Raw genomic sequence first — 12330 nt, forward strand, 5'->3', positions numbered from 1 at the left:
AAGCTGGTTCAACGCATAATCAAGACTCATCATGTTTAAACTAAGCAAGATCAGGCTAAATTACTCACTACAAGTTTAGGAAAGACTCAACACATGTATCTAGTGTCTAAGATGGGCTTGAAAGACATCTTTTCAAGCATCAGCTTGAGGAGAGGTGTTGAAAGATATGAGATGAAACAACTGGTAGTTAGTAGTATGTGCAACTGTCTCATGTAACCTTATGTGTAGTTGAGCTAATAGTTGATTATCTAACTTATGAGTATATATTGTAGAATAGGAGCACTTTTTGTAACTAACTCGGATATTTTTTCAAGCCCAACTCTCTCTCTTTCTCTTTGAGTTCACTCTTCCCTCTTGCACTGTTCCATTGATAGTTGATTCCTGCTGCCTAGAATTTATCATTGTTGTAAAAAAATCAACCTGATTTTAGGAAGTGAAAAGGTTTCTTGAATCAATTTTATTTTTTTCTTTCAGTATTATATATTTTTCATGGCACATACTTCAGATTTTTTTCTACAGTTTTTTTATCTCCAATATGGCAACTGATATTAAATTATTCAATGTTCATGTTCTTTGATATTCCTTGAGTTCTGTTCCATTCCCCAAGGTTGGTATCCCCGTATACATTATAAAATAATGAATAACAAATATTATAAAATCAACAGACTAGACCTGAGTCTAACTGTTATGATATATTCTTATTTAATGAAAAATACATGCATTAGAAACTGATAAACTTAAAATGCCAGAGGAAAGATGCTACAAGAGTGAGGATAACAAAGGATTTTTGAAAAGTAATGCCATTAAGATTTATAAGGAGTGGTAATCAAGTAAAGGTCATTTTTTCTCATAGATCCTATTCCAGCCAATTCAGTAAAGTCCAAGTCTCTTAGCTCCATTCCAGTAGGGAGTTTCCAATCGAAGTGATAAAGCAATTGAGCCAATGGCAAAGAAATACTGGCTAAACTAAATGATATTCCGAGACAAATCCTCCTTCCACTACCAAAGGGAAGATATTCAAAATTATTACCAAGAAAGTCAACAGAACACTGCTCAAATCTCTCTGGCTTAAAGCTTTTTGCGTCATCCCAATATTTTGGATCTCTTCCCAGTGCCCAAACATTGACCATGACTTTGGTATTCACGGGAATAGTGTAGCCATTTATGTATGTCTCTTCCCTACATTCTCTTGGGGTCAAAAGTGGAATTGGAGGATGAAGTTTCAGGGTTTCTTTAATGACTAACTTTAAGTACTTCTGTTCCTCCACATCATTACTATTGAACGTTACTTTGTCTCTAAAGGATTTTCGCACTTCTTTTTGAGCTTTGACGAATATACTTGGATTTTTCATCTTTTGAACCATAGCCCATACAATTGTTACTGCTGAAGTTTTTGTTCCAGCTATAAGCATGTCCTGCAATTTATGGACAAGTTATTAAATTGAAGATCACACATGCTATTCCCATTGCATAATTAGACTATTGCACATGCTACTTCCTCATCTAATTAACATTTTTGGCAAACTGACTTTTATACCAGACTTTTGGGGCAAGATCTTATATGGTCACTCAGTTAAGGGCATATAGTTTTCTTAGAAAGTCATTCAACTTTGTTTTATAATCCAAAAATATGACACTCAACTATTGATATTTCACTTGAGAAGTTACCTAACCAATTTATCGAACCAACAATTGAGTCAATTTTGGGTTATAAAACAAAGTTGAGTGACTTTCTATAAATACTAGCCTTAGTTTAATGACTATCTAAGGTATTATCTCCACATTTTTTGCAAATCTCTTTGTTACACATCAAAAGATCAGTTTTCCAAATCAAAAGGTCTTAGTAATTACTATTATTTTTAAGATATTGCAATGGATATGAAAGTATTATATGGTTAAATAAGTAAGAACAAGCATAGTATTCAATACTTACAAGAATAACAACTTTGATATTGTCATTGGTGATGGCAAATTGAAGAGCTCCATCCTTTTTATGTCTTAGTAGGACATTAATTAGATCTTCACCTCCTAATGCATCATCAGTCTCGTGAGTTGAAAGATTCTTCTTGTGCTCATTGATGACATCCTCAACAGTTGAATATACTTTACGGTGGATATCAAGAAGTGTTTGCTTTGCTGAACTAAGAGAATGAAGAAACTTGTATGAAGGGAAGATGTCAGCCATATAAAATCCTCCTGCTAAGGTTACCACTGTGCTAATTAGTTTAATAAATTTGTCTTGTTCTTTGAGTGTTTGCCCAAATACTGATCTACATATCATGGAGCTTGTAAACCAAATAATCCTTTCACTAAAATTAACTGACTCATCAAAAGATGAAGATGATCGGATAGAGTCAATGAGACGAATACCTTCGTCATGCCTGGTCGAGCTAAATGCTCAAACATTCTTTGCACTCAACATTTCCAAGATACAAATTTTACGCATTTGCCTCCAGTATTCACCTGCTAGGGAAGAAATTAACATGTGTCATGCAGAATCTAAAAAACGAATATCGGGCATCTCAATAAAATTAATGGCCTAAATCCAAAGTTTAATATAAGGCATTAGATATGTACACCTACATAAAAAAAAAATAATGTTAGAATAATTTAAAATTGTCTTTTTTTTGTTCTTGCATATTAGTTGTTTGTAGTGTAGTATTTTTAAAAGGCACGTAACCTTTATAAACTTCACATATTATTATGATTATTAATAAAAGTAAGGATTAATTCTAGTGAATAAATATTAGACATTTATTTGTAATACATTAACTTGGATGTTGTTGTTAAAACTTCATTTATAATATAAATTTTGAGTTGTCTAATACAATGTTCAAAAATATTTATGGTAAAAATTAGATAGCTTTTTATTTTCTTTATTATTTCTTATTCTTTTAAAAAAATATTTTTCCACACATATTTCTCAACCTTCATTATTTTTAAAGTGATGTTAAAATCTTAAAATTTACCATTAAAATTTTTGAGGCCTCAAATCTTAGGGGTCTAAGCAAACGCATTACTAGCTTTACCCTTGAACCACTACCCCGACCCTTATAAACAAGACTTCTTTAAGGAAGGATCCTCAATTGAGAGAGAGAGAATATAGTAGGGCAAAATCCTAACACTCACCATAGGGACAAAAGGCAATATCAGACCTATCATAGCACATAATATCCACGGCCATGAGTCTAGGCCTAGATGCAAAAGCCAGGTCATGAGTTTTCAGTACTTGTTTATCCATCTCAGAAGAAGTAACAACAACAGTAGAAACTTCACCAAGATGAAGATGCATGAGTGGTCCATATTTTTTGGCTAAATCTCTAAAGATGCATTGTGGAACTCCACCAGCCAGGTGATGCATGCTTCCAATAAAAGGAAGCTTCCACGGACTTGGAGGCAATTTTTTCGTTTGTCTATTGGAGTTCTTCCATTTCCTTAACAAAATGAGGAAAGATTAAAGGTGTCAAACGGGCCGGTTTTAACCCGCCCGAACCGGCCGACTAAAGGAAACCGGACCGGTTTGACCTGGCCTGGTAAGCTCAACGGCTTTAAGGGCTTGGATTCCGGTCCGATTGGGTTTTGAATTTGGGCCCGGTTAACCCGGACTGAACCCAACCGGATTAGGGTCCTCCAGTTAACCGGCCTAGCCCGGCCCGGATAAGCCTGATTAATTTTATTTTTTTTAAGATTTTTGAAAATTGGGCCAAACTAGCCGTTGGCCCAACGGCTAGTTTGGGCCCAAATATTAAAAAAAGTTTTTTTATTTAAAATCATTTTTTAACCCCAAAATTTTTTTTATAAATACCCTACACTTTCAAATCATTTTCCACACAATTTTTAATTCTCTCAAATCTCATTCTCTCTCAAATCTCATTTCTCAATTATCAATTCTCAAATATTCTATATATTTAATTTCTAAAGAGCTCACTTTAATTTTTTTAATTTTGCGATTACTAAGTACGAGTGGAAGTTTCTAAAGTCGCAACCTTCGGATACTTCCAAAATTTGGTATTGTCGTTCCATTTCTTACTTTTAATTTTTAATTAGTGTATTAATTGTTGAATATTTATTTTTATTACTTTTTGTGTATTTTGAATATCTTTTAGTTTGATTTATACTATGGAAAAATTAAGAAACATCGGTAAAAGTGTCAAAATTTTTTGTCCCGGAAGTGGTAGTGGTAGCAAAAAGCGAATTACTAGCGGTAGAGGTACTTCAAGTACTAGATATACCTGTGTGCCTTCGCCTCCGGTACCACTTAGTCAACCTTTTGAGGAAGAAATAGGTGTAGGTGCTCACGATATGGATTATTTAGAAGTTCAAGAAAATTATGGTATAGAAGAAGAAAATGAAGTAGATGCGGTTGATTTAGATGAAGATGATAAAAATATTGGTGAGACACCCAAGTAGGAAATGCTGGCGTTAGATCCGAATCGGTTAATCTCCCTCCCCGTCCTCCCTGTGCCCCAAGAGCTCGTAAACAAACTAGTGTTGTATGACAATTTTTTAAACGTATATCAGATACTGAGGTGCAACACAATATTTGTCAAAAATATATAAGCATAAAAGAGGAGGCAAGCAGAGGGTACGGGTACGTTAATGAGAAATTTAGCTGAAGAACACCAAAGAGAGTTAAAAATTGCACAAGGTGGTGAGGCTGTTGGTGGGCCCACACAAACTAGAATGGACCCAACAACCGGTCACGTAATGAAGAATTATAATAAATTAAGGGATCGGGAAGAAATAACAAAAATGGTAGCTGTAGGTTGTTTGCCTTTTAGTTTTCCTTCTTCTGATGCTTTTATTCATTATATTCAAGAAATTTATAATCCTATGTTTAATGGTATTCCTAGAAATACTTGTTGGTCTGATATTTTAAGACTTCATTCACAATATTATTTTTATTTATCTACATTGTTAAAAAATATTCAATGTAGAATATCCCTAACTTCTAATCTTGGTCGTGCTGTAAATAAAAATGATTATTTAACCGTTACTTGTCACTGGATGGATAGTAATTTTGTGATGCAAAAACGTATTCTTGCTTTTTTATATGATGAAGATCGTAAACATACTAGACAGTTTATTGCTGACTCGATACAAAAAGTTGCAGCATTTTATGGTATCGAAAATAAAATCTTATGTATTACTTTAGATAATGCTTCTAACAACAAGACTGCTATAACAAAGTTGAAATCTAAGCTATCAGCGCCGTTACCTGAAATTTTTCATATTAAGTGTGCATGTCATATATATAATTTAATTGTAAAAGATGGTCTTGAGTTTTTTGAGATTTATATTGAAAAATTCCGTCTTTCTATTGGTTTTATACAAGGAAATAATCGTAGATCGAGAATTAAAGAATTTAAAGTTAAATGTCAAGAAAATGGACTTGCACAGATATTGATGTCTGAGGAAATTGATATTAGATGAAATTCTACGTATGATTTTTTAAAAAACTTGTTATAAATATAGAGTTCCTATTACATTAGCTTTTAACCAACATTGTGGTTCATTTGCTGATTCTGCCGATTGCATACTACTTGATTCTGATTGGGTTTTAATTAATGATCTTGTTAAGTTTTTGAAATTTTTTTATGTATCTACGGTTGAATTTTTTGGTGCTTATTATCCTACTGTTTGTAATATTTTGGGATATATAACTGATTTTTCTGGTTTGCTTTAAGAATATAAAAATAAAGAAGGTTATGAAGATGCTGTTGGTGCCATGTTTACTAAATTTAAAAAATATTTTTTCCCGATTTTCTTTATTTTCTTGGTTGGTGCTATGCTAAATTCGTGCATTAAATACCATACTATGTGCCACTTTAATACTCTTATTTATCGTAACTTAGAATTAAATACTAACAATGATTCTGAACAAGTACAACCTGATTGTGGGCGGCTACGTCTGATGCGAATGCTTATATAGATAAATTATATAACCACTATGCTGATTTAGTTGATTTAGCTGTACCGACACATATCAGTCCAACTGTCGCTCCTCATCCTTCCGAGGTGCTATTATTTTCTAAAAGGCCGGTACATTGTGGTTTTCCTAATTGTTTTTATGATTTACTCTGTTGGAACAGTGTTGATGAGGGAGCTTACACATCAACTTATAAGGATGAGCTTCATTATTATCTTCGATCACCGCCAGAGGATCACAAACGATGGATCAACACGTTGGATTGGTGGAGGAATAATGAATCACAATATCCTGTGCTTTCAAGATTAGCTAGAGATATCTTGAACGTTCCAATGTCAACTATTGCATCAGAGAGCGCCTTTAGTCAGGGACGACAGCATCTTGGAGACAATCGACACTCATTGGGAAGAAATGTAATGAATGTTATAGTTTGCCTCAGAGATTGGATTAGAGCAGATAGAAGAAATCAAGGAATAGAACCGGAGCCGAAGGACGAGCAGAAACTTGAAGAAATTATGACTTCACGGGATAACTCAGTAGAATCAAGTCCAATGCATGGGTTTGCCCCCAATTACTTTGACTATCCTATGCAAGTTCCCGTTAATATTAATATGGATGAGTTGGAAAAAATGATGCATAATTTGTAGATTTTTTATTCATGTAAATTATAAATTTTGGATCATTTTGTAATCAATAAAATTCAAAATTCATTAATTAACTATCAACTATTATTAATTTATTATATTAAGTAGCATATGTTTTGTATATTATTGTATATATCTTCTATACGCATGTATATTTAACGTATATATTTAATGTATCCAAGTGTATATGTTTTACAAATTAGTATATAACTATATATATACACATATTGTAGTATATATAAATGTATATTGTAGAATAGTATATATTTAATTTAAAGTAGTACATATATATTGAATGGTGTGTATATATTTTCTATAGACGTATATATTTAACGTATACATGTAATATGTTTTATAAATTAGTATAATATAACTATCTATATATTGTAATACATATATATTGTAGTATATAGTTTATTTAATTTCAAAGTAGTACATATATATTGAATGATGTGTATATATCTTCTATAGACGTGTATATTTAATGTATACATGTGTATTTGTTTTATAAATTAGTATGTAAGTGTATATATATATAATATATATATATATATATATGTATATATATATATATATACTTTATTTAAAGTAGTACATATATATTAAATGGTGCGTATATATGTGTATATATTGTATCTTCTATAGACTTATATCTTTAACATATACAAGTGTATATGTTTTATAAATTAGTATATAAGTATATATATATATATGTGTGTGTGTGTGTGTGTGTGTGTGTATATCTTCTATAGACGTATATCTTTAACGTATACAAGTGTATATGTTCTATAAATTAGTATGTAACTATATATATATACATATTGTTGTATATATATATGTATATTGTAGTATATATTTTATTTAAAGCAGTACATATATATTGAATAATGCGTATATATCTTTAAAGTAGTATATATTTAACGTATACACGTGTATATGTTTTATATATATATATAAATATATATATATATATATATATATATATATATATTGTAGTATATGTTTTATTTAAAGTAGACAAGTAGTACATAAATATTGAATGGTGCGTATATATCTTCTATAAGCGTATCCATTTAACGTATAAATGTGTATATGTTTTATAAATTAGTATATAACTATATATATATATTGTAGTGTATATATATATATTGTACTATTGTAGTATATGTTTTATTTAAAGTAGTGCGTATAGTCATATAATTATATATTGAATGGTATGTATATATGTGTAATTATTTATATATTTTTTAAAAAATATATATTGTATAATTATAGTGTATATAGTGTATATTGAAGTGTATATACTTTTAGTGTATATTGGATTTTTCATTTTTTTTTAAACGGGTTTGACCGATTTTTAACCGGGTTAGGTTAAGTGGGCAAACAGAGAGTATATGTGGGTGAATAAAGCACGTTTTGAGAATGCGGACTGATTTAGTTTTTAAACCCTTGGGACTTTGTTTCCACAAAACACTTTGAATATTTCCTAGTTCCAGAAAAGTCTTTGATTTTATATAAGAAAGTGGGTTCTCATAAGGGTGGAGCATTTGTAGATCTCATCTTACCTTATAGGTGGATAGGGTATTTTTTATTGACCCTCAATGAAAAGATAGTTCAAAGTAATCTAAAAAAAATAGTAGTAGAAGTAAAAGAAATATTAGATACTAACAAAAGTAACGAATAGTAATTAACAAGATTGTTACTACAGTAAAATGAAATAATAGTCGATGTACAGAAAATAACATATAATAATAGAAATTAAACGACGAACAATGTCCTACAAGAGCAATACCGCAGCAACTTGATGGGTGGATCGGACAACAAGACAACATATGCCTACCAACCTTATTTCCTAATTTGTGACCTTCATAACATTTTATTTAAAGTGCAAATTAATTAAACGAATGACTTATAATATATATTCTAATCTTCTATAGAACTTTGTATTACAATGTGTCTTTGTGATGCTAATATTTATATTATATCTTAATCCGTTAATAGCATGTACTAATAAGAATTTTGTAATAATTATTTCCATGAAATATACATATGATGCATGCATTTAAGTATTCATGTAAAAGTGAGATTTTTTTTACCTTTCAATCAAATGTTATTTCTGTCAATTAGAAAAAAGAAAACTAAAAAGAACAAAAAAAGAGAAAAAAAAGTCATACAAATATGTACGACTTCTTGCACCCAAGAGTGTGACCTAGTGGTTCAATAAAGTTGGGACCATGAGGTCTCAGGTTCAATTTCCAGCAGAGACAAACACTAGGTGATTTCTTCTCATCTGTTCTAACCTTAGTGGACAGAGTTGTCTGGTACCTGTTGTTAGTGGGAGGTGGCGGGTATCCCGTAAATTTAGTCGAGGTGTGCGTAATGCAAGCTGGCCCGGACACCACGGTTAGCAAAAAAAAAATCTATGACTTCTTTTATACACAAATGTTAAAAGTCTTTCTTTATTCTTAAACTTTATACCCAATTAAATACATCATCATCATCAACAACATACCCAATATATTCCTACAAAATGGGGTCTGAGTGATAAAGTATATGCAATTCATACCACTATTTTAGAGGTAGGATGGAAAAGTTGTTTTCGATATATCTTCAACTCAAGAAAAAAAAACACAATCTAGAAAAAGATATAATAGAGGTACCTGAGACAACATAGAGCAACACAACACCAGATACTAAAAGAACAATAGAGAACTACCACTATATAATACTGCAATCGATCTAACTGAAACAACAAATATCTACCAAAAATTCAAAAACAAGAAACTATAACTAAAGCACTATGAATACGAGCAAAAAGACAATATTCCTACCTTATAGCAACGACACACTCCTACTAGAGATAGATTCAAAAATTTAAACTTGTGGATTCCCAATAAAATAAATCATATACCAAAAGAAGTTAAAAGTAGTCATTCCATAGGGAATAGAGTGTGAGACACTTCTTCAAGTCCCATTTGAACCACTAAGTCAATTAATAATTTTGTTAATGAGTTATAATTAGAAGATATACAAAAATACTTAGAAATTTCTAGAACCCCACCCCGAATGCTAAATTTGCCCCTGACTCCTACTTACTAACATTCTATCCTAATTTTCATCCAACACACCTTTTTATCTAAAAGTCATGTCATCAATAACGTCCAACTGCATTATGTTCAATTAAATTTCCTTTACATAGATTGACAGAATAAATAAGACGTAGGAGTGCATGTTATCCTAGTCAATTTAGGCGACTTGCATTTAGTCTATCTAATAATTGGTTTTTTGTCATGAATAGTTGGTTCCTAAATTTGGAAAGCTCGTTGGTGGAGTCAAAAATAAATCAAAAGTCCTAAGCTTTTGAAAGAAATAAATATGTTTTTTAATTCAAAAGTTTATTCTTTTAAATTTTAAGATGCGAAGTTATTAATATATTTCTTATAAAAAAATTTGAGATGCAAATTTCTTTTTTATATGCATTCTTTTTTAACTTTTTCTAAAAAATTGTCTATTTGACTTGACATAGAGTTTGAAGGTTTAAGAAAATAAAGAAGAATTTTGAATCTTAAAGTCTTAAGCGAAAGGTACATAGAATACATTACAACATTTTTTAATCTTAAAATTTTAAACATGTCATCTGGAACATTAATATTAAAAAGTTGATAAAAAAGACATTTTTTAAAAATGGATAAAAAAAAATTAAAATAGATGATACAAAATATTCATTTTAAAAAATCGAATAGTAACTCGATTATTGCTAATAAAAATGAGGTTACAGAAATTTGAGGGCGTAAGCAGTAACGGAGCCAGGATTTCTATCAAGGAAGTTCAAAAAAATAACTAAGAATTTTAACAGGACCTCAAAAATAAGCGGGTCGAATTTGATTTGAGCGAGCTAGACAAAATTCAACTCTACCTCAACAAGAACAACAAAACGGAGGAAGTTAAACTTCTTTATTTTGGTCGTGTGTTCAAACGTACAATCTTAAAATTTTCTTAAAAATAATTTACATATTTAGAAATTACATAAAAATTACAATAAGTTACCAAAATTGTACTTTACGTTTAAGTTGTTTATACATTAACATGATAAAACTAATATTAATTTTTCCTTAATTTTAAGGAGAGAAGATGTAAATATTTTAAATCAGTCAAAATAGATAAAGAACAAACAAAAGTATATAATATAATTTTGTGAAAAAATAGAAAAAAAAGGCAACCATCAAATTAGTAAGACATAATATATAAACATGCCATTTAACTTGACTTCAAATCACATATATGACTTCCAACTTTGGATGTGTACAAGTAGACACTTAGACATGCATAAAGTTGAACAAATAGACACATGCGTCCTATGTGGCATAATACACATAATACGCCATGTAGGACATGAATTGGCCACGTGGAGCGCCACATAGGTCATATGTGGCTACTTGTTCAACTTTATGCAAGTTTAAGTCTCTACTTGTGCACATTTAAAGTTGGAGGTCATAGATGTGATCTGAGGTCAAGTTAAAGGGCATGTTTATGTATTGAGGCAATTAGTAACGATGGAAGTGAGAGAGAAGAGAAACCAAAATGGGGACAAAACGTAAGAGAGTAACAAAAAAAGTAAGTAAGTAACTAGGGATTTAATCCAAAAACTAATATAAAAGATTGAAAAAAAGTGTTATTCGAACACAATGAATAATTCTGCACCCCTTCATTACTTAACCAAGCTTTAATCTTGTGTCAAGAGGGATCAGCACTTAACATATATACATTAAATTAAAATTTTAATCATATAGACACAATATATTTTTTTCTATCGAAAGAGATTCAAATGAACCATCTAAAATTCACGTAGATCCGTCAGTGGGCGTAAGACCAGTGGCTAATTCTGAAAGACATAGAGCCGCCCGTATGCATGCAATCTGAATGCATGCATTTACTCGTGTAGAGAATTTTTATACTAATAGGTCCACTCGAAAAATATTTACCAATAAGATGTCTTAAAAGCTGAAAATTTTAATTTTAGATAATTTTAAATTATCTATTAGCGTGGCTTACTCTTCTTTTTTCTCCCTTTTTTTTGTCATATCTTTCATAGTTTGTCAGAGTATTGCAATATTAGCAAACCTCCCTCCCCCCACACACCAACCTCAATAATTAAGTAGCCGTTTGGCCATGAAAATTATTTTTATCCAAAGTTAGAGTTGGAGTTGGAGTTGGAGTTGAAGATGAAGTTGGAGTTGGAGTTGTGTTTGGTCATGTCTTTTTGAATTTTTTTCTTAGACATTTGAAAAATCTTTTTTAAATAAAATTTTATGCCCTCAACTTTTAAAAATTATTAAAATCACTCAACTACTAATTTGCCTACTAACATATAACCAAATGTTGAGAAAATAACTTATATGTCTTCAATTGATAAAATAATCAACAACAAACTAATTATTATGATTGTTATTCTTCTAAAATTTGAATAAAAATATCACAAGCACGAGCTAAATAAGTTTATCTAATTATAATCGATTGAATAGAGAAAATAAATTTTGATAAATATAATTGATGGATATAAATATATTTTTTATATTCTTAAATTTATTGATGAAAATTCTTAATTACTTTCACTTGAATTAATTATTTTATTGAATTTGGTCCTTTTAAAAAAAATTTACGGATGAATTATTTTTGAATAGATTAGTGCTAATTTTTTGCTTTTTTCTTTATTGATGATATTGATTTTTCTTAAATATTATTGTATCGTAAATATGG

General features: G+C 30.4%; 1 pseudogene; it reads right to left on the minus strand.

Moving 5' to 3' along the window:
- Window positions 1–803: 803 nt before the first annotated feature.
- On the minus strand, window positions 804–10658 carry LOC107849449 (annotated as a pseudogene).
- Between the last annotated feature and the right edge of the window lie 1672 nt (window positions 10659–12330).

The sequence above is a fragment of the Capsicum annuum genome, chromosome 12 (genome assembly GCF_002878395.1).
Source record: "Capsicum annuum cultivar UCD-10X-F1 chromosome 12, UCD10Xv1.1, whole genome shotgun sequence".
Taxonomy (NCBI): domain Eukaryota; kingdom Viridiplantae; phylum Streptophyta; class Magnoliopsida; order Solanales; family Solanaceae; genus Capsicum; species Capsicum annuum.